This window comes from Aythya ferina (assembly GCF_964211825.1).
Source record: "Aythya ferina genome assembly, chromosome: 1".
NCBI classification, from domain to species: domain Eukaryota; kingdom Metazoa; phylum Chordata; class Aves; order Anseriformes; family Anatidae; genus Aythya; species Aythya ferina.
Window position 1 is genome coordinate 138,250,586 of NC_140296.1, and position 24,606 is coordinate 138,275,191.

The 24,606-nt window shown below is 35.9% G+C and overlaps 2 long non-coding RNA genes across 2 annotated transcripts; both read right to left on the bottom strand.

The window, feature by feature from the left end:
* Positions 1 to 8,551: 8,551 nt before the first annotated feature.
* LOC311422296 lies at positions 8,552 to 20,431 on the bottom strand. Its single transcript, XR_014685254.1, has 3 exons — positions 20,372 to 20,431; positions 9,703 to 10,389; positions 8,552 to 8,971 (listed from the first exon to the last, which is right to left on the bottom strand). It is a non-coding gene; the product is annotated as an uncharacterized lncRNA (long non-coding RNA).
* A 2,081-nt stretch (positions 20,432 to 22,512) lies between these two features.
* On the bottom strand, positions 22,513 to 24,282 carry LOC311422300. Its single transcript, XR_014685255.1, has 3 exons — positions 24,172 to 24,282; positions 23,490 to 23,542; positions 22,513 to 22,599 (listed from the first exon to the last, which is right to left on the bottom strand). It is a non-coding gene; the product is annotated as an uncharacterized lncRNA (long non-coding RNA).
* Positions 24,283 to 24,606: the final 324 nt, after the last annotated feature.

The following is a 24,606-nucleotide window of genomic DNA, read 5'->3' on the forward strand; positions in this document are numbered from 1 at the left end:
GGAAAGAGCTACCATTGACAGAATTGGCTACCATAAATAAAATAACTTTAGGAAGGGTTTTCTTGGAAGCATCTGTTCTAGCATGAAATAAAGAAAAAACGGTTGGCAATCTGTCAGAAGAAATAAGAGTTAAGAAATAAATCAATTGATCCATCAAATAGATCCATTACTGATATCCCGTTGTATACATGTGCTGGAGCAGTCTCAGCCATTCACCAAAGAAACTATCACTTGCAGAAGATTGTGCTGCAGTGTAAACCTAGCAATACCTATTTTCCACCTGAAGAGTGGAAACTTCCATAGTAAAGGTTGAGATTTCTTTGAGACTTCAGAGAAGATGAAACCATGAAGTTAAATGGGTACCCTTGAAGAAAAGTCTGGAGGAGAATAACAGTGAATGTCAAATTAGATAAAGTTAAAATAGATTTACCTTAAAAAAAAAAAAAAAAAAAAAAAAAAAAAAACTCTTGCTCTGGACCACAAAGAGATGTAAGGGTGTTTGTACAGCCAACAGTTCCCCAAGACTTAATTGTCTGTCTCAGAATCACTCCTCCCTTAGTTATCATGGTGTCTACTGTCATTTCTTGATAAAGCAAACCATCTTTTCTCCAAAGTTAAATGGTAATTTAGTGGAGAAAATAAAATGTCTTTTATTCATTACTATGTTCAGGAGGTTGTACTCTTATCTAATCTACCTAAAGGACTTTTTCAAGAAGCACCTATGCAGAACATGATTCCCCATCTAAATGGGGAGAAATGGCTTCCCTGACCAGTTCTTAAGGAAAAGAGGAAAGATTTTGTAACAGGACTGCTTAGCCTAGCTATATGTCTCTCCCGTCTGTCCAGGGTTAGACAACCACCATTTGTTTAGTTTGCCCACACTTCCCTAAGGCCTCTTCTCATACCACTGCTGGCTTGCGGTTACAGTAAGCAGGCTGCAGTTGGTCTGGGAAACCACAATAAACATGTACAGGCCGTATCCTATAGCAGGTTACGTGGCCTGTCCTCCCAAAAGAAATACAACAAAAGGAAAGTCCCAGATTGTGCAAAAATGCTGTGATTAAGCTGCAGTGAGAAGTGATGCTACTGGGGATAAAGGAGCAGTAGTGAAAACCAATTAAATTCTACACCTCATCATCTTGGAGAGTACCATGAGAGTAAAGAATATATAGACAATCTCTATGACTTGTTCATCCAGTTTTACCTGTATCACTCTTGGTCTATACTTGAGGTGAATATTCATACATTTTGATTATTTTTCTTTCTTCTTTCTTCTTTGTAATTAAACTTTTCTCACCTTCTTATGACTTTGTGCAATGTATGTAGATAATTCTATATGTATAAATCCGCTGTGTGAATCTCAGTTTACCGAATAAAGTTAAGATTGCCTAATTTGTGAAACACAATGCTATTAAAACCTATACATGATGGTAACAATTTGGACTGTGGTGACACCTTTCTCTGTTAGGAGCTCAAATCATTTTACAAACATTATCGAACAATTCACACTACCTCAAGGTCTTCTAAATTCTCAAAAGTTTAGATGAGGACCAGGAGGCATCATGACATTTATAGATGTCTGTCTATAGAAGTACTTAAAATATGCTTACTTTTAAACATGAGCATTTTTCTGACTTCAGTGGCAAATCATAAAGAATATCACAATTCAAAGTTTTGAAAAGGATAAATTTGTCATGTAACTCTAACCATCTAGTACAAGATTTCATCATCTGAGTGGTCTCACTGATTCAGTGATTCTGATAGTGAATGTGGCATTGAAATGTAGTTACTGGGTGTATTAGATTAAGTTTTATAACATTTTGCATCATGGAAATAGTAAATAATGTTACTTTGGGGTTGAGTGCAGGCATAATCACAACACCCACATTGCATCTGCTTCATTTAATTCACATTTTCAAGGTTTTCTTCATAATAGAATGACTGAGGTACGTAATGAACAAAAATGAAGTCCTACAATGTGGAGAGCATCCATCTGATGACAAAAACCTTCCTCAAATTTATTCATACATGATAATTTCCATTGGCTTTCTCTGCAAGGTAGGCAGAAACAATTATGTTTACTTTACTAGGAGAACAATTTAAATATTAATTCATTGTAAAGATTGGTCTGTGATTCAGATTTTGCTGATGTATAGAAGTGAGTTTTTCAGTTTCCAAAAGTCTGTTATTCTTTCATCAGAAGCATTTAAGAAATTACAGCCTTTATATTTCAAAATAAGTATCATTCACAAATGAATGGATTATTTTTTGCTTACTTGAATGGTCATGCTGTAATGAAAGAATCAAATTCTAATTTGGGGAAGGAAAGTGTGTGACCAGACCTTTTTGAGAGATATAATTTATAAATTTTGTACATACTTATTACTGATTTTTTTATCAGTATGTGTATATAGAATACTGTGCTCAGATGGATTCCTGATGAAGGTAACACATCCTGGTCCCAGAGAGCTGCGTACAGGGTTGGAGATAATATATTCAGGGATTTCTTCCCTATTTTAAATGCAAACCTCCATCTAGTTTTAACTGCAGGGAAGTCAGTCACAGGATGTTCACAACTAACATATAAGCTATTAAAAATAGAGTGTATTCAATGATGTCCCTGAAGGGAAACTAGTCTTCAAAGAGTGATACCATTTTATCACAACAGAGAGTTCACATTTTGCATAAGTTCTTACTTCAATATTAAACATAGTGCTAGTCTACAGAAAATTAATCTCTTATGCTTATGAATATGTATATAAACAATACCTTGGAAACATATTCTTCTGGAGCAAGGCATATTTTATGCTTACCTTTGATATGCAAACAAATCATAGAGTCAGATGAGGTATGTGAAAGCAGACTTGAATCCTTCAGAAAAGCTCTTTCATTCTGAGGGGTGGGAGTGCTGTCCCTGTCCCCTGGAGTTTGGAAAACAGATTAATTTTCACTGACATGTGCTGAACATCATCCACACAGGTTGGCTCTCAAAGGCGCTGCTGCAAATATTGCATGTTTTATTATACAGAACAAGTATTTTTAGCAGTGTCTTGGTATTTTTAAAAGAAAAATTATATAGTGATATGATCACAAGCCCATTATTTATTTATTTATTTGAGCGGTGGTGGTAATCAGAATTAATAATACCAGTATGATTGTCCTACTAATCAGGTTTGCTAACCTTTTGATAGCATGTGAAAATTATGCCATAAGCTTATCTCTCTCATACGTTTAGGTTCAGAAAAAATAACTGAAGAAATATTGTATGTTAAAGTTTTGAAGCTGTGTGAAGTATAATTTCGTAATACTGGCTTTGAAGGCAAATATTCAGATCCTTTAAAAAAATAATAATTACTAATATTTTGGCTGTTTGTTTACAATCTGAAAAGGACCCTCTATTTATTTTATACTTCAAATGGTGTTTAGTTTTCTGATATCTAGGTTAAGGTTAATCAAAAAAAAAAAAAAACAAAAAACAAAAAACAAAACAAACAAAAAAAAAGAATAGTGGAAAAGTTAACAGAGAGGCATTCCTAGATGTGCATTATTTTAAGGTAACAAACTACTCAGCAAATTTCAACAAATTTCCTACAACAAATGTTTGTAGGATGAAACCCTACTTCCCATTGGCTTCCATTTCACTGTAGTGTCCACCTACTCTGTTTATAAAGACGTCTTGGACTTTCCCCTCATCTATTTTCTTTCTGATGTTCAAAAACACTCTGCAAAAGGCACAAGAAGGTCACAAGTTCATCAAAAAGGAATTTCAAAGCTAATGCTCAGCTTGCCTCTAACATAACCTGTTCTGTGACAGTACTGGATGATGACCCTGAAAAAACATGTGGTATTTACTAACATGTGATATTGTCTTTGGTGTTAGTTCCATTTTATCTTGTGTCTCAGAGCTCACACTAGCAAAAATGTTAGTAGACAATGATTATTTTTAAATAATTATGTACACTAGTTGTTGTTGTTGTTGTTGTTTTCTGTTTTTATGATTTGTAAGTGTGTACACAACCCTTTAACGTGACAGCCTAGAAAATGGGAAAGATATTACCAAAACCTGTTTTCCTAGTAAGACAAACAAAATGCGTTTCTGTTTCAACAGCTGAGAAACAGAAAGGTAGGCTGAAAGTAACTGTTTTAACTAGTGTATTACAAACAAAAGCTCTCATAATAAAGGGATGTTGAGCATGAATTCTTGCCCTACCAATTAGCCAAAAGAGTAATTCATTTCACTGAAATAATTCTCACTTGACATGTAATACACACAATCAAAGTTACAGGCTCATTAGTGACTTACTAATGAAAGTCTCCCTCTGAGACACATTAGGAAGCCACTTTTAGAGGAGAAAAAATGCTAAGAGCAAAGTCTTAAAATAATATGCAAGAAGCACAAGTTTTTAAATTGATCTGGAATCAAATTGCTGCAGTTACTTAGATATTTAAAGATGCAAATAAATATTTAGTAAGATTTTTAAAAATACACGGTTGATCTTGAGGCGGCTACATCCAAAAATTCTTCATCTCTGCTTCCAGTGTTAAGCCAAATGTGTAATGTTTCTGGGTATGCCTAGGAGTCTTTCATTGTCAGCAGAGCTGAATTCCCCATGTCTAATTCATGTCCAACAGGTTTCACAAGCACATTTCTCTGCTGGTATCACCTGAGGAACTGTATCCCAGAAGCTTGAACATGGTAATCATACACAGTGGGCTCCCAAAATCACTAGTCAAAAGATGCAGGGGGCTGGGTAGAAAACTATTCTCTTATTCTTCAGAAGAATTCTTTTAAATTCCTGCCTCTGGAATATTTTAGTGATCTTGAAAACTGTTGATGAATCTATTTCACTTTGCATAAATAATTACAAAAAAAAATAATAACAATAATCTGTGCTAAAGAGAGAAGCAATGAGTATGGGTCTGCAGCCCTGAGGAAGGAAGAACATTCACTGAAGGCCAGAGACACCTGGATCTCAGTCCCTATTCCAGTGGCTGGTTTATAAGATTTATAATGTAAATGTTAAATATAAGATAAAAATTTATTTAAAATGCATAAACCAACCACTGAAACAGGGGCTGAGAACCAGGTGTCTCTACTCTGTCATGAGTATCTGTGCTTTTTATGGTTTCCATCTTGTTTGCCTCTGTGAGCTACACACTAAAACCTTCATATGGCTGTAAGCTGAAATAGAAATACATGTACATGCCAGGAAGCCAAGCAAAGCAGGAGCTCTCTGCAAGAGCTGATTATGTCTCTTTAGGAATCCCACCAGTCTATTGCTGGGTTAGACTAGATTAGCCACACCACTGGGTTAAAGAAGCAATGAAATAATATCACCCTCAAAAGCCTGAGCTTCCAGACCCTCTCCCACAAACAGAAATTCAGATTACTCCATGATGCACTATACTAATTCATAGCAACAGGGCCAAACACACAACTGAGATGCTCCTAGAAACCATCCTTGGCCTGCTTAAGAGTCGTCTGTGGTTCAGGGTGGTGTGAACCCCTCCTCAAGGGGCACAGTTGCCTTTTGCTTTCTCTTGCTTTGGAAAATAACTTCTAGCTACACATCAACAATTCAAGGAAAAAAAAACAGTGGTATGTAGTATACATGTACGTCAGTATTTTATAGGTGAGTCATGCTGTTTTTTAAAACCAAAGAACCCTTATTTCTTGTAAACCCTCTTCAGGCTGGGGCATGAGTGGGGTGAATGGCTTGCTTCCCAGCTATTTCTACAGGCTGGTGGTTACAGTGGGGTGTATGAAGGTACAAGAGAGATCTGAGATCAAGAAATTAAACCCAGGCCTTCCCTTCCTTCATTCTTCCTGGAAGAAGAACATCTTGTTTCTTCTTCCAAGTTTGATTATATCTTTTATTCTATGAATTTTCAATGTGAAATCCATAAGCAAACCCCAAAGAAAGGACAGGAACCCAATATGGGCTGTCCCTTTTCCCTGCTCCCAGGATTATTGCCTCTTTACTGGGCTGCTGTGGGATCATACTTTCTTATTTGTTGTCTCTTAGGCTTTGTGCATCCCTCATGTTGTAGTTCCATCTTGGGGATTTGGTCCCAAGTGACTAACTGAGAAATTAATATATCAGAACTATCTGTACAGTAATTCTGGCCTTTGGGTACTTAGGAACTTAAGTCTCACTGAAAGCTATAGCTTGTAGTGACAGACTCCTAAACCTTTAGAGGCTCCTTTTGAGAATGTTATTCTAAATCCTGAAATTTTGACATTTTTAATCAGTCCCTTTTAACCACAAAAAGGATATACCTGAATCTAGAGATGATCTAAACACATTCATTTTAATTTCAGGTTGTTTCATATGTATAAATATTATTTACCACCAACAAGAAGAGCAAGTGACAGTATCCATTTCTAAGACTGTGTACTTATGCGTAGTGTCAGAACATTTACAGATATTATATTACTACTGTAAGATCTCACACTTGTCATGAGATGATTTTAGTGGGAAAATGAGAAACTTATAGGTGTGCTCAAGTGGCTTACATACTTACACACCACACAGTAAGATTTAGATATAGTACAGGTAGGTGTAACTCTGCTAACATCAAGAGAGCTGCATATTTCTTTCTCAGATATGTGCTGCCACTTGAGCAAGTACAAGAACACAAGTATTTTTAGCAGCAACTTTATGGAGCTTAATTAAATTAATTTCCTATTCACACTACCTCCTTCAGTTTGTTTCCAGGTCTAATACAGGAACCATATGGAGAGAGGCACAGGAAAATAAGTAGGCGTTGCATGCCATTACTCACCATCTGCTTAGGCAAGCCGTGATGAGCCAAACAAGGAACAGGTCATGGCTGTGACGACATTCACAGGTCAGAGCCCCTCTAATTGACTATGTGGACTACAACAACATCTCACTGCCAGGGAATGCATAGGAAGATTTTCCTGGGGTTACTGTGAGAAATGAAGTCAGCAAGTGGTCAACTGATGAGTAAAGAACAGTGAATGAAGATAAAAAGCAACAGAGAAATTAAAGCCTGTGTTGAGAGAAGGGATAAAAAGTGAATGAAGAGTGATATAGAGGTAAATGGCAAAGGCATAAGTGATATGGCAGCATAAGATGCTGAAATGAAGATTTTAATTGCAATACGAAGTTCTACACTTATTAGGAATTGGAGATTTTGCTCTAGGCTTCATAACCTTATAGTGTAATATTATTCCAACTGACAATTTATCATTGAGGTCCTTTCTTAGTAAAAATTATAAAAGCATGAGTGTATGTTAAATCATATGGAATGCATTTACCCAAGATTTGTAGGTGAACTTAGCCACTGCAGAGCTGTGTTCTCGAAGAACCTGCACTGCACTTCCCTGCACCTGCAGAGAGCTGGAAATGGGAGGATAATTATGAGTACTGAAAGGCTAAGCCAGATGTTCCAGGAATGGAGGAATTTCATCTTTGGTTGGCTGGCCTCTCTGGGCAGGAAAACAGAAAAAGGAAGTGTGGTGTTTGAGCTGGCATGTGCCATGCAGTCCTTGCTTGGTGAGTGCCAGGCCTCTGCTGTAGGAAGCTGGGCCTGGGGTTGTTACCACAGACCAGGCAAGTGCAAAGCCAAATACTGAATGGACAGGCAAGGCTGAAATGTTAAAGGAAATATGAATGTGAAATAGGAGCACATGCAAATGAAGGGAGTACAAGCCTTACGTGATACACTAACTTAGCACATTCCACGGTGTGTCATTTCAAAAAGATGAGGTGTCACTTCTGTGATGCTTGGATCACTTACACTTACGCATTTTAACCTTTTACCAGAACAAGTATATAAGAAAATATCCAGCAGATATGTTTATATTTGATATCTTTTTGTTTTGTTACCAAGATGTTTTGTTTTGTTTTTCTTCTTAAGCAAAAGGAACTCAATTAAACAACCAACTCTGTACTTACATTTTTCCCTGTGTTGGAACATCCATTTTCACTTCCTCTCAGCATATTAAACAATACAATTAAGGTAGTCCTGCTTACAATTTAGAGCAAGAATTTCTGCCTCAAGGCAGCAGCCTTAATTCTTAAAATTATATATTGTAAATTGAGTAACAGAATATATTCTTAATCGTACATTTCAAACACTTTTTTCAGTTCCCCCTTCTCTTAATTTTCTTTTCAGAAGAGCAACTTAGATGCACAGTGGGTTTAATAATAATAAACAAATCTTTGTCAGCCAATTCCAACTCCTTTTTCATAAATTCATGCAAAACTGTCAACATGTCAGTGGACTGCAGTGCTTGATTTCAGAGAGGTCTGAAGGAGGAAGGAAAGCATTATGGCAAATATATTATTGAAAACAGAAATCTCTCAACTGAATTGCACAAAGAGACCTTTTAAGATTAAAATAACAAATGCACAGAATGAATGAGAAAGACCAGATGACACAGCAGTGTCAGGCATCAAAATGAGACTGCTATGAAATTAATGTCTGATCAGAATATTTACTGACAGACTTCACAGTTTTTCACTCTAATGTGAAAGAGACAGTTTTTTTTGTTTTTTTTTTTTTTTCCTTTTTTTCTCACATGTTGAAATGTCACTAAGTGATTAATTACCATGCAAGTTCTGTGGCATATAACTCTCTGGTCTTTGGACAGAGAAAGACCTTTCCATCCCAATGACAGGGAGCCTTGGACTTTGCCTGTGGGACATCCAGTACTGGAGCTGTGTCCTGAGACTCCACAACAAGATATACTTGTCTTGTGTAGCCTTCACTTCTCATACATACTTCCCACTCCACGCATTTAAAGGATGGCTTTGAGGATGGCATCGTAGCTGATGTCAGTTGTGGCTCTACCAGATTATTCATCCTTTGCTCAGCCAAGAGGTAGATGACTCACTCCGCTCAATTTAAGCCATTCACTGATGGCAGCTGATGTGGTCAACATCTGAACTGCTGGTCCACCAGCAAGGCAGCAATGCCCAGAAGGGCAAGGCCTCTCCATCTGAAGGCAGATAAAGATATCGGTGAGAGGGGCAATATCTTAAACAAGGTTGGTTTTTTTTTTTTTGTTTGTTTGTTTGTTTGTTTTTTATGGCTTTACAGGCTTGGTTAAACAAATCTGCAACAATGTATTTATCTCTACTGTTGTTAGTAATTGTGGTGGGCTAGATCTGCTGGAGGAATCTATTGTTTGCTTGTTTGTTTGTTTGCTTTCAATACAGAAAAGCAAAACTAATAGTTTCAGGGAGGTAGAAAACAAACAAAGGTCATTTCCTTGCTTTGTGATCAAGGGTGAGAAAAGACTGAACGATAGATTAAGATAAAACTTCTGTGAAATAAGAGAACAGAGATGCACCATGGACTAAAGTTATTTCTCTCAGAAATAACTTTTTTCTCTTAATTACCAGTGCTTGAACAATCATTTTTGAAACAAACTTGGGGGATAGTCTGCCCTTACTTAAACACCTGATAATTGCATAGATATTCTTCCTTAAGCTTGCTTCATTATAAGTTTGTCACCTCTACAGAAGATTTCAGTAAGACATAGACAACTGCCACTATTTGATTTGATCTTTGTTTCAGTTTTGCAGGCAGGCAGTTTTACCTTACTAGCAGTTGGTTCTCTAGGATTTGGGTGATTTTCAAGGTCCCAGGATTTGGGTGATTTTCAATTTCTGAGCAACAAACATAGTGAACAGTCAATTAGAAGATGTAATATATTTTATCTCTTACCTGGTGCCTCTGTGGGGAACAGAGTAGTTATCCAGATGAATTTCTTGTATGGTGACTATAATTTCTTGTATGGAGTTGGGTTGTAACTGTGACTCCTGTCTGTACACAACAGCCTGGTGGAAGCACAGCCAACAATAGGAGCAACAGACAGGCAGGCAGCAGCAATGCTCCCATGGTCCCCCAGATAGCAGGTGAGTTGCTGAGCTGCTGGACTGATGCTTACATCTAATGCACTGCATTACATTATTACGTCACTGAACATACTCATACATGCTCTGTGGAAAGTACACAGAACCAAGCGATCTAGAGCCTGGACTGTTACAAACTCAGAACCTGAGCCAGATTTGCCAAATTTCACAAAATCACAAAAAAAAAAAAAAAAAAAAAAAAAAAAAAAAAAATCACAAAATGTTTTAGTTAACTTTGAATATTCCAGGACATATCTAAAATTTCAGTTGCACCTCTTCTAATGAGCAATACTTCACACTAAGAGAGAGAGTAATGTTTTTTCCCTTAAAAACTGCTTCCAATTTCTTTAGTATTTTTTCTTGATTTTAGAACATGGGTTCTCCACCCACCTTTCATCTCATTGGTAGCTAAACAAACTTTCATGCCCAAGTAAGTTTTGGAGTCAGGCTATCCCCATTCATCCTGCAACTTCAGGAAAGTCTTGCTCATCTTGATAACCTGGGAAGGAGGAACACAAATGGATTTTGGAGTGCTGAAGTGTGTAGAGGACAACCAGAGAAGACAGAAATCTGTTGCTGTAATCAAGCTAAAGAGAGACAAAAGGGATTCATTTGGAATATGTTGTTCCCTCAAGTAAAAGCTACACTAATAGGAGACTGAAACAGAAGAATTTGAGTTTAAGTCAAAGAACAATTCCTCATTTATAAATACAGTACAAAATAAAATCACCACATAAGACATTGTTTTGCTCACTAATGTTTGATGACCATCACATGGAAGTTGCATGCTTTATTCTTTATAAGGTATTCCAATAATTTAGTTAATTACTGTCTTTACTAAATATTATTAATATTACTAGTGTATGGTGGGTTTTCTTGTCTTATGTTTGATATTCTTTCAATGAAAAAAATATATTTTTTGATAAAGCTTAGTCATTGTCTGACAATTTGCAGTTTTTACTCTTGTAAATCTTTTTGATTTTTTATGAAGTATAAATTCCCATTTGACATCTGTTAATTGTAGTCTAACTAATGTCTGCATTGGTATGGTATTCTTTGTAACTTTATTTTTTCATTTGTATTTTCTCCATGTATACTTTGAGTTTGCTAAATATGTTGAAAAGCTTCATGCTGACAAGCACTCAAGTTAAAGTTATCACTACTGTATAGATCCATTCACAACAGCATTTAAGTATTGGTACTTAATTAAATTAAGTATGGGTGAAACGCAGTCTATTTGATAGTTTATGAGCACTTTCAAAACCACGAAGCCATGTAGAAAAAAATATCTAGATCATATATCAGATTGTATCAGACATACAATATCAGACAACTTAACGCAGGGAAAAAGTAAAATATAAGATCCACACAAAAAGAACGCAGCATATGTCAGAAGACTGAGACCAAAAGGACCACTACTCCATGAATTTTCTTTTCTTTCCATAGCCATAATGTAAGACACTTCAGCCAAGAGGTAATTTCTTAGATCTAAAGAAAAAAACTCTAAACCTTATCTTCAGCATCAAAAGATGGGCACTGGCTATAGAGCTATTCTAGAGATCTGAAATGCAGACCAGAAAATGTTGTTTTATTAAAAGCAACAGGATTTCACCCACAGTGTGTTTACTGACATAGTCTGAGCTCAAGCACTCATTTTTGCATCTTTTTCCCCCCTCTATCTTATCATGAATCTTTGTATTAACTAAAATATAACGATAAAGCTTGTCAAGAATCTGTACATTTAAAAGCCTCAAACAGAGACCTCATTTTTGTCTCTCAGATTTTACAAACAAAAAATCTTTCTGAAAAAACAGAACAGAATATGGAAGTATTAGATGTACATTTTCTTTCCAGAGTTTTTGAACATTACTGTGCTGATGCAAGACACAAGAACATCATCAATACTAGAGCATGTGGAATTTTCATGTAAAGTGTTTTTTTAAGAAAGTGAAAATTAAATATATCATGGAAAAAAGTCATGTTTTTTCTATTAAGAAAAAAAAAATCACCTTGCATTTTGAGTTAAAGAAAAAAATAGAAACAATTCAGTTTGAATGAAGTCTGCTTTACACACCTAAACACTGAATCAAACAAAATTATTTTGCTCTTAGGAGAAGTGAATCTAACATGAAGTTGCTCAATAAAGGCTGATTCCATAAGGAGTACCTGAGATTATATTAGAACAGGACTTAGGCATTTTAGTTTCACCATTTTCCTTTTTTTCCTTCCCTGCATTCTCCCCCTTTTTTTCCCTTTCCCTTTCCCTTCATTCAGATGCATTAGACTGCTGCATTTATGATGGTAGCAAGATTGTGTTTTTCTTCCAGAAGGCTTAATACAATGTCCATTCATATTTCAATAGAGTATTTTGACAATACAATGCCACAATAATGATAAAATAATTAATTTAAAATGGAGCCCCATGTAGGATGAAATGAACATCTTCAGTGGTTTTGCTAAAAAGAACTGTACTCCAGTATTATACAGATACAAAAGAGGTGAGTGATTCTCTGGAATGGAGAGTTCATTCTTTCCTGACTGTGCACTGAATTTAAGCCTAAAGACAAACAAAACTGTGAATTGCGAGGTGGTTTTGATTTCATACTGTAGCCAGCAAAAACATAATAAAAAATTGCCCAAGTCTATCTGAGATGTCTGAAGACAATCTTGCAAATTAATCTCGACCATTTGAAATTCATCATGAAATTTTGAACCAAACAAGTTTCATTCAATAGCTGACACTGTCTAAACATATCTGATAAAAGAAAAAAAAAAAAAAGAAAAAAAAAAAGAAAAAAAGTATTTCAGTTCCAAAAGTGGGAAAATAGTTATCAGCAAAGCAGGAAACATCCAGCAGTGATGGATCGGAATTGGGTAGTTAATAATAACAATAACAATAATAATAATAATAATAATAAAGTCAAAGTAGGTAAAGTGGTAGTTTAGCAAGCTGAATTAGATATCTATGACCATGCGATCATCACCTTTATTTGTAGTATAACAGATAAAGGAAAAATTTGAAAAGATAACTGGGTAGAAGGCCAGTGCAACGTAGGACTTGAGCAAACAAAACGGTAACAGACACCCATACCCTGGATATTGCTGTTATATTTTCTTACAGAACAACAGAAGACACTTTGCTGAAGCACACCATTTCTCAGTTAGCAAAAATATTTTACTGCATGTTGGTAGTTATATATCCCTCCAGAAACTCTAACAGTAATTCATTTATATTCCTAGGCATACTTGCACATATGCATAATGGGAGACAGGCTGTTAAGAATGATATTGCTGTAGGTGTTAATTCCAAGTTTAGATCACAAAAATCTATAATACAAAGAGAAAAATATTTTAAAGAATCATAATTGTAAAGTTACTGAATTAATATGCTGACTGGGACTTGCTTCTGACAGGTCCAGCACATTAGGTTCAGATATACTGGCACAACTGAGTTTATCAGGAGTCTGAAAGTCTCTGAGAACATTCAGAATGATGTTTGGGATAACGGGCATGAATTTCAGCCAGGTCCTTCATATACCCATTTGCTGCTATCCACTTTTGGCTCCAAATACATGCCAAGATCAAATTCCCAGACTTTCTCAGTGCCCAAGCAAATATTATTAAACCCAGATTTGGGACATTCATAAAACACGGACCCAGCATGTTAATGTACACGCCTGTTGTCACACAAATGCAGCCAGACAGACAGTCAGGAACCAAGAATGGTGTTCTGAGCTTTACGTGGCTTTGATGTGTTGCATGTCAAGAATAAAAAAATTGCATCTCACTGATGCCATGTCACGAGATAGTCGCAAAGGGCAACTTTATTCTGGTGAGATTAATCTCCTGTGATCTCTCCAACAAGCTTGGGGAGGGAGAGATGTGTTCCTTGAGGCAGCAATTTAGTGACTAAATCAGACTGCTGCTCTGAATCTCCCTCTGGGGAAACCTCTCTCTCTCCCTTGACCGTGGAAGAAAGCCTACAATGCTGAGCTTGGCTCTGTTAACAAAAGCTAGCAAGAAGCCAGCCTACAATTTTCATGTCAAGTAACAATTTCCCTCTCCTCTCCTCTCTTCTCCTCTCCTCTCCTGACTACTTGAAGCTGATGTTATTTTAGCTGGTAAATGATATCAGATACAACTGTAAGGGAGCAGAGCACATAGGAGTGTTGGCAGGCTGCTCTTGCAGTACAGTGCTTGAAATCAAGGCTAGAATTTATGCTTGCATCAAGAGGGGCCCTAGGGACAGGGATAGTCCACATCACTGCTACCTTTACTGAAGGAGATTCAGCCAAGATGTGCAAATGTCTAAGAGATGCATTCTGCCATGTCAGCAACTAAGCCTTGTTATCTTTCATGAGAAAGATACTGCTGCCTCCCTTTATGATGAGCACCTATATGTAATTTTAAACGTGTAGAGAAAATAATTTTCAAAGACAGATTTCATCCACCCTGTTTACCCAGACTTTCTTCTTCCACAAAAAAAACGTGTTAATATCTTCACTCAGTTCTTCAGAACATGAACTTTGGAAAGATAAAGTTAATATAATAGATATGTTTGTTGTATAGGAAAAAAATAAATATGGAGTCAAATGTTTCTAATTTTAAAAGTTAGTTTACTTCAGAGAGTGCTTAATGGAAATCTAGCAGTACCTCCACAGCTGATGCCAGTATCAGGAGAGAATATGCAGAACTTGACAAGGTTCTTTTTTTTCACCCCTATTTCCTTTTGTCTCTTTCTTTGGTCTCACTACCAAAGAAAATTATTATTAACAGTAATAATAATTAAAAAAAAAAAAAAGAGTGAGAGAGGAAGAGAAAATAAAACACCTTGCAAACACCACCAAAACAAAACAAAACAAAACAAAACAAAACAAAACAAAACAAAAAACACACCCTAAAGTGGGAAGCTCTGCCTCGGCTGGTGGAAGACTTTACCCTGAATAAACCAACAAACTGAAGTTTACTTCCAGAGTGAAAGTTGTCTTTCAAGATTAAATTAACAAAGTCACCGTCAGCCCACTTCAAAACAAGATACTTTGTAAAATAGTTCAGAGAATGAATCCACGGGTAATTTGAAATATTGATCAGGATAGAGAAGGTTGGCATAATAGTCTTCTGTAGCCCCTTTTGCTATTTTGACTTATAATGTGTTCATTAAGTATTCAGGAGGATCTGAATATATATTTGTACCTCATTTTGATCACATGCAGAATGCGTGTACTAGAAAGATTTTCTTCCAAAGACATAAAAATCTATCCAGAATGTAAAAATAAGTCTCACATCACAGCACATCATGAAATATTACTGAGTCAGCTTGTGACACTAAACAGCAGTAACACAAAAGTACACATCCTACATACGTGGTCACTGGTACAGTTACTTGTTCCATATGAATATCTACTCTTGAGCAATGCCTGCAAAGGAATGTTCAAAATTAAAATAAGTCAGCTGAAGATATAAAATCTGTTACTTCTCTTCCAGAAAAACATGTATGTAATATCTTTATAACTCAATAAAACATCAATTTCTCCTGCATTTGTCATGAAAAAAAGGCTTCTAAACACAACATTTAGAGCATACATGTACATCCCCAAAAGATTATTTCATCAGACTACTTATAATCCTTAATTTACTAAAGAAAGGGAAGGAATTTTTATTTGGTATTCAAGTGTATGTGTGCTGTTTTTTTTGTTTTGTTTTGTTTTGTTTTTTCTTTCCTAAATTTAGATAAGAGTTATGATTCTGAAAATATTTAACATGAAGGAAAAACTGCCTTATTCAGAGCAAATATATCCATTAGGAAAATAGTTCAAAAAAAGTACTACATCATGCCTTCGTCAAACTCTTACGGACTGCAGCACCAGATCATATATAACCTGGCTACATTTACAACCTGCTTTTGTCATTCTCTGGGCAACACTTAAAATTAAAATACATTATTACAGCTTTATAATAATTACATTAAAATATGATATTATAACATTATTTATTATTTTTCTTATTTGATAAGTAGCTGACTAAAATTATCCACACATGAATTCATGTTAAGGGCAATATTAAAAATGAGCTTACACACAACAGCAATATAAATCTGTATTTTCACATTATAACACTTCAGATATTAACAGTAACTATTTGCAGAATCAGTTTTGAAAAATGAAATGATGGGGAAAACAGTGAGGAAAGATATCCCTCTTGGCTACCTGAAGTAAAGCAAGCATTTCAGACACATGGCCACTGTTGCCATTTTGTATCTTAATATTTTATGCAAAAGAGATATTTTTCAGTGTAAAGTGTATTTTTCCAGTGTAAAACAAAAAATTAGATATGCCATGAAAATTTGAATATATATGGGCAGGCTTACTATTTATCACACAAAACATATTTATATACCCGTATGTATATGTATCTGCATACATGGCTCTCTATACACACACACATACATACACGTTTAGATATGACTTTCTAGATTGTATATGGAAACTCATTACAGATGCAATTTCAGTAAAAGTAAACTGTGCCCTCAGCAAAAATGGAGTGCCAAGGAAATTTAGACATTTCACAACACAAAATAAACCATGCTGATTGCTTACATTACCTATATTTCTGATTTAGACAGTTTATTAGGCTGAATAAGGCAGTGAATTTATTACCACACCGTGACCAGAGTTGGCATTACCGTATACTGATAAGGACGCGTGTGTGATTTTGCTGTTGGTGTTATTTGTTTACTTATTGATTAGCATAATTTTCATTGAAGTTTCTTAGTATTTGGACGTTGTGAATAAATTTAGGAATTTTATTTCTGCTTCAAGAAGTTGAAAAAGTTGTACATTTGCTTTCTTCTAAATACAAGCAGAATTATCCTGCTAAGTTATCAAACTCTGCCACTTTAACTGTATTTTGAGTTCTTTCATGGTTCCTTTAAGGGAAAACACAAGTTGAATCTTAATTTGTGTGAGGTTCTCAAAGACCATTGTGAGGATCATCTCTCAGATTAAGCATATTTTAAACTCTTTTCCCTTGCCTAGCATTCATAAAACTTCCACATGGCAGTAAGGGATATTCTTTGCATTTTACACGAATGTATTCTACGGATTTCAGAGAGACTTAGTGATGTACGGATTTGATATATCTTTTTTGCATAAAGACAGAATAAGGATATTCCCCTAAAAATAGCTCCTGGGTTTTATTTCCCCTGAGTGTTATCCTCCAGATATTAGTCCACACTTATAAAACAACATTTGTTAAGAAGTTTCATAGGTCTTCCAAACTTCCAAAATTGAGGTAAGGAGGAAAGCAATTTGGAAAAGCTTTTCCAAATTTCATTAGGATGTCACAGTTAAGCATGTGATATTCTTAATGAAGCCAATGAAATTTGCATTCATCTTTTCCATGGCTCAACTGTTTTGTCCTGCTCCTAGTTAAAAGCATAGAAATATGAAATGTGTCTCTGACAGTGAAAAAAAAGATATCCATAACTGCTATTAAACAAACCAACCGAACAATATAAAATGTGTCAATCAAAGGCCAAATTACTGCTGTGTATAAATATCATAGCACTATCTAAAATGTTAGTCTTTCTCTAACTAAAGCTCTAACTTTTCTGTTCCTTGGACAGCCATGACACAGACATACAACCTAGAAGCCATCTATTTTGAGAAATAAAGTTGATTTCTAGCTTCTAATGACAGTCATTCATTATTGTTTTTGAGGAGAGTAGCTCTGAACAGATGTATAGTTACTCTAACCATATTTACAGGTGATGGAGGTAAGTAGCACAAATTTTGATCCAATTTACACCTTTTTATTTTTTATATGAAGTCACTTTTTAGGCAATTACAGAATGCATTAGCGGACTGGGCAGAAGATATCTAAAATGAAGCCACAAATTTTAACCATTAATATTATTATCTTTTTAATAATGGTTATTAAATTGTTAACAATCTTGAGTTTTAAATTATTTTTGAACTGTTCAGGAAATTACATGGTCTGCATGGAAAAGTTTAATGAAGATTTATATTTCAGGTTTCCTGTATTCCTCCACTAATTATGAAGAGGGTGAAGAAGGAGGGAAAGAAGGAGAGGAAATTGTCAACATGGGAAGGTAATTAACATAAAATAAGGTTTAGTTGAAATCTAATTTTCACCAAAATGTTTTCTCAAAAGAAAAATGGTCTATCAACTCTAGTGCTGAGAAATTAGCACACATTTTACACAAACTATCAAAAGAAAATGAAGACTAAACTAATTACTATAAATCAACTATGAAGTGCAAAGATGCTTCCAACATTTCAGAAAGTTTTTACTGACACTCTGGGGTTAGTATATCCCAGCTGTAATTTACAACTGAAATGATGTACAGATGCCAGTAATTCCAAGATTAGGCACAGTCCCTGAACAGGAACAACAGGGAATAGAATTTATTATTACATTTGCTATCCAAAGTTGGAAAGGTTTAAGAAAAAAATAAATAAATATATATATATATTTATATAGTGGCAGTTAGAGCTTTTTAAATTAGGACTATTCCCTGTGGTTGGACTATCCCCAGGAAACTTAGCAATTGCTTGACTTATATGACTATTAGCATCTTCTTGCTGATGGAAACCCATTGGGCCACCTAATTCAACAAAATTGCAACAACAATTGAGAAAACCTACCAGATGTGGTGATGAGCATGGCATATGACTCTTTTACAATCTCTTGAAGCCCCTACTATTGGTCAACAAATAAAATATATTTCGTAATACAGTCTCCTTGTTGAGAAAATACAAGCATGCTAGCATTCTCCAAATCACTACACAGAAGTGAATTAGGGATAGGGAAGGATGGGAAATTGGATTATGATATGGTTTTGATTTTAAAATCTCTATGAAATGAACAAAAATAAACATGATTTTCTCCTCTGTAGGACAAGGAAAAATACATGATCATATTTTATTAGGAAATTATCTAGAATAATAGAAGTCATTCAGGAAGTTGGTCCAATCAACTAGGTAACAGGCAACCTAAGAAATGTCAGCATAAAGCCACACTAATACTATGTCATTAAACTCCTTTCAGCAAATATATCTAGTCACAGAAAAAAAAATATTAGGCTGCTTGCTTCAGTGCATTCAAGGAATCAGTGTCAATTCTTCATTTATCAACAACAATAAGAGCACTAGAAAATGATTATAAGGTAAATATACTTCAAAAATATATATGTATGCAAACATTTTGCATTACAACCACCCTTGTAAGGTAACTAAGAATATTGGAGGTGTGGCATACAAAAAGTGGAAGGGAAAGCAGGGAGTGTCATGCTTTGCATTTACAAGCACTTCTGTTTTACGTTTTGATTTCCCAACTGCCTGAGAAATCATGAACTTAGATTCTGTTGGCTACTCTTTAAAATAATCTTACTTTCTGGAGTTATATATCTCCTTTGCCTTTCACGTAACTATAAAACACTCATTTCAACAGGTGAGACACATTCCAGCTTGCAGGTGTGTCCCGGCATATATCCCACCAGTGCCGACTGCAAAGGCCATAATTATACCCAGGTCACACCTGAATCTCCCAGAGCAGGATCAAAGGCCAGAAGTAGCTTTCACAATGTCTGGAAGGAGAATGTGGGTGAAAAGTGACTTTACACAGCACTGTGGGAAGGTATTTCATCTGTCATCAGCATAGTCTGGGTACATCACTTCTACATAATACTTTTTTTTTTTTTTAATACAAATTATTTTGTTGAAGTCATCAGTGGAACAAGAATAAAGCTTCAGAGCAAAACAGCCAAACAACTCAGCAGGAAGCAGTTACCTCTAAAGGGAAATAGCCACGGGAAAATTGAGACCCACTACTAAAAAATTCCCCTGTAAACTTTAAGAGTAAGTAATTGTCATCCAGGAATGTTATTTGCCTTATAATTTGTTTCTAGAAACAGTATTCAAATCCACATATCCAGACAAGTAGATACTTCTTTTTTGTTTGTTTGTTCAGACACATCATTATATTTTGGGTATTTTGACCAGAGCTTCCCAAATTTACACGATTTTCAAATCTGCAGCTTTATTTCAAGCATAACTTTATTATATTTAAGATTTGTTTAAAAAGTTGGAAATTGAAACTCCTTTCTCCTTAGGAAAAAGTTGCGGTATCACTGCCAATTGCTGAACAGACTGCACCTGTCTCCTATACCCACTGAGTTTTGGCTATCGTCAAAGTAAACAGGCAATGGGGCTGATTTGATAGAGCTGTTCCTGTGCCTGTTAAATCTCACCAGCTTTTCCTTCATTTCAGCAGCCCTTTCCCTTCCCTTCCAACCCCCAATCAAATCCCCATGTTTTAGTTTTCAGCAATGAATCCAGTACAAACACTCACAAATACCTAATTACTGGAATTACATAGCTCTGTTGCCTATCACGATTAACTTCTATCATTATTCAGCAGGAAAATTCATGCTTTTTGCATTTTGGGTTATAATTACTTACTCCTGTGGAAAGGCAGCTGCGTGCTGGCACTCAGACCCCATGCCAGTCCAGCTCCTCACTGGTGTTAGCACACAATGCGTCAGGGTCATAGTACAAAGTGAAGTTGCCTCATTAGCATCTCTTGACTGAAAAGGGATATAACTTAAAATGATTCCATCTGTTTTCAGTACTGCTTTGTTTATACTTTCTAATGCTGTGTTTTGGCAGTCCCAGGCATTATTTATTCATCACTGTTGTCACTTACCCATTCATCTAGCCACAGAATTTTGAATAGGAGTGTTCACTTAGGCAGAATTTTCTTTGCATATTTGCTTGTCTTCTTAGATACAAGTACCCAATATTTGTTTGAAAGTGCAATCCTAAACAGACAGTCATATGCAAGAGAAGAGACTGGAAGTGAAAAGGAATAAGGCATGTTTGATGACACTCTCAGTATAGTTTCTGTCAACAGATCCCTCCTCTTTCTGTATAATGATCTTCCTGTGCTGCATGGGAAACTCTTCCTTATTCTAGGAAAGAGCAAGATGTCTTGGCACATGTTCACAATTTGCATGTTTGACTATAGTTTTTATTCTTAGACTTATGCAAAGCTTTTCTATGATCTGCAGAAATGAGTCCCCGTGAGACCCAAATCAAGGAAGAAGGGAACTACAAGGTAGATGGACACACTTAAAATAGTGGAAAACACACTGACAGGTGCTTAGAAAGGTGTGTTATAAGAGGGAAAACAAAGGGACAGTAAACACAAGATGTATATTGCGCAACCTCCCAATGAAGATAATTAGTGGTGGGAAGCAACCACTGAAAAAAATTATTTCCTGAGGTTACAGATAAATGATTGCATCCATTGAGGGTTTCAGTGACTTCTCAGTCAGGGCACAGATGATGGTTTCAAACACAGTCATTAAGGTTAATGTTTAGAGAAAGCATGGCTTAATAATCTAATAAAAATGTCCTAACAGATAATGGAATTGCTGAAATCACAGCTAAAAGTTGTTTATTCACTCATTTCATGATGATTTGTTCCCAAAAATTCTAATCATTCAAAGATCAGAAGGGAAAACTAGTGAGGAAAGATTAAAATAAAACAAAATTCTGTTGACTTTTAAAATTCACAAAGTCCTCATGAGATGTTTGATTTAGCCTGAAGTATCTGAGCCTAAATGTTTATTTTGATATACCTGACACTTTTCTTCAGCTTGCAGAAGTCTACCTACTCCTATGAATAATTTAGTAATCCAAAACTTCACTTAAGATGTAATCCATATCCATGTTCTTTTTTTTTTTTTTTTTTTTTTTTCACTCATTAAACTCCCATTAAGGGTGAATTTCTGCTCACTTCAGTAAATCCACTGATCATATATACAAGGTAGTTAGGCAAGAATCACTCTGAGGAGAATATCTTTAGTAATAAATTACATTGCATTCAGCAGAAAAACATGTTTTATTTATGATATTTTGTATCATACATAATTTGGGGACTGGGAGACTTGGGCTGGCAACAAAGAACATTCCTTACTTTTAAGCAAACTTTTATTTATATAACCTCTACCCAAATCAGAGATTACTTCAATGCATCTGTTGAACTGCACAGAACTGATGTAGTTGTACACATTCAGAAGTCTTTTTTTGTTGTTTCTTACTAAATAGCTCTATCAGAAAAATGTAGTAATTAATCAACACATAATGAATGCATTCATGTTTGAAAATCACAAGAAGGGGAAATTATTTGCAAAAGAGATACCGTGAATAGAAATCAACTTAAAAGTAACAAGGATTAGAATGAATTCATTTAAATAAAATAACTGAATAATCTTTCACTTGCAGAAAGATACATATAGACATGTATAATGAATGCATTTTTTAGTTATATTTCAAGTGACAAGTTGCAGAATCAAAATATGTCTTACAGAATTATAAGTAAAAATCACCTGCGCATAAGAAGCTCCGTTATCTCTATTTTAATTTTATTCTGAGAGAAATACTTTCAGTGTTTCCACAGCACTTCAGAGACCACAAAAGCATGTTATCCAAGTTGTTTGAACTCTCGTCTTCAAATGAAGCTGCCCCAGTGTCTCAGAAGCCAAAGCACATGGGCAAGAAGAAAACTGTATTACATTTATCTTAACTTTGACTTTTTAGGGGCATTACAGTACTTGGACCCAGAGGTCTTCTCCATTGTGTGGGATAGTCCCCTTGAGGCCTTCCCATTAGCTAAAAAGACAAGGCTGGTGGGAAGGAGAAGAACTTATCTTGATCATATTTCCTCAAACATTTGAAAAAGGTTAGTCTTCCTGATAACTGATGAATGTTTCCTTCTTTGCTGGAATGTCTCCAACCCTCCCACTCTTAGAAAACTATGATAATGTCTAGTTTTGTCTTTTCAGAAAATAGTTTCCATAAAGATATCTCTTCCCCTAAGCTCTCCCAATCCTTTTCTCAGTGTGAAATGTAATTTATTCAACTAGGAGTTCTAGAGGGACATTCAGTTCAATTCCACATGACAAAGCATTGTGCCTGTTTTTCAAGTAGCAACTCTCTATAGATATTTTTGATGTTTGAAGCTCTGCCTGTTTTACTCAAATTAAAACTAGAACCTTTATAGGTCAGCTTCTGTGGTCTTTATTTGTTTCAGAGGACCTACATTTTTATTTCAATCTCTTAGATGCTTTCAGGGAAACCTAATGTTGTCTACATTGCTTCTCAAATGCAAATGATATTTCAGAAGATACTGACTTCCATTTCCTTCCTCTGAGAGCTCTCTTCCCAGCCACCACCTTTCTTAACTCATTTGGATATTTTATTAAATCTTTCAAACTTAGATTAAGGAAGAACATAGTTTCTGTGCCTTGAATGCTTATATTTGTTTTGGACACGGAGGGAAATTTACTCCTTAAAATTATATAGATATCATTTTTATATAATCTTGTAAAAGAATACTGTTTCTTTCTTCCTGCCAATTGAAAGCATAATTTCTGGCAAGTCAAACAAAACTGGAATATCACTGGTTCAGACAGACAGGCAAAGCAGGCCCTGCTTGCACGTATGTCTTTTTATTTCAAAGGAAGGTAGTAGTATACTAGTTATATTAAGTTCCTGCATACTAATATGCCCTCACCTTCACTCTCCCACATACTTTTGGCACAGGCATTTCATATGTCAGCATAGCTCCTAAAAAAAAAAATCACAGAAATACCTGCGTAAGCTAATTTTTAAATGGAGTGGGATAAAGGGGTTGAGAAGTCGTGTCATAAAGCAGCCTTCGTATCATGCTAGATTTCTAGCTCTACTTCAGTCCTCAGGAAGTCCCTCTGGGGAGGGGGGCAGGAGAGAGAGATGATATTGTTGCTTGGCATGTGGAAAAATTATAATGTTAAGTTATACATAGTACCTAGACGATTTTCTGTGTTGAGACACCTATTAAACATTTTCTTTACATGGGTAAGAAGAATGTATTTGATAGGCCCCTTGTACTATAGAGGCCAGCAAGTCAGCAGACTTTAAGCTTTCCCTTCTATGGAGAATAACAGAGAATAGTAATTCCAGGAGATAACACCAAAGCATTGGATAATTTTTGGTACAGCAAAGATAAGGTGATCCTTGCATAAAGGCCTACACATCAGGAAACTGAAGGAGTGTGGCTGACCTATGAGGGGACATGAGAGGAGAACCAGGGCCATGCATACCCTTGCCAATGTACAAAGACCTACAAGGCCAGGGAGGTGAAAAAAGCAGGTCCACATTAACAGTCCCAGACAAAGCAAGGTAATGAGTCAGGTCTGAAAGACAGAAGTACCTACCAGAAGTCCGAGGTCCAACCCAGAGACAGGGACAGAGGCAAGCTGCCTGAAGCCTAGGCTCCAGTCCCATCCAAGGAAGATGAACTGTAAATCAGGACAGCAAGAGGCAGGGATGGACAAAGGCACCCCACCCCTGCAACACGGGACAGACAGGCTATGGAGACCCCAGCTGAAATGGAACTCCTGGGTGTGGATTCCAGGTGAGTCTGCTCATGGCTGTTAAAGTCTATCAGTGCCCTCAGGGCATGATACTGCATAAAACAGCATAGCTTCACTTACAGCATTGCTCCGTTGACTATGGTATTTTACAGATAGGGACTTGAGATGCAGAGCATAGGGCTTTTATCCAAATAATGTCTCTGAATAATAAACAGGACTTAGGCATAACATGAGCGCCAATTTCAGGACAGATATTTTCACACTGCCTGCTGTATC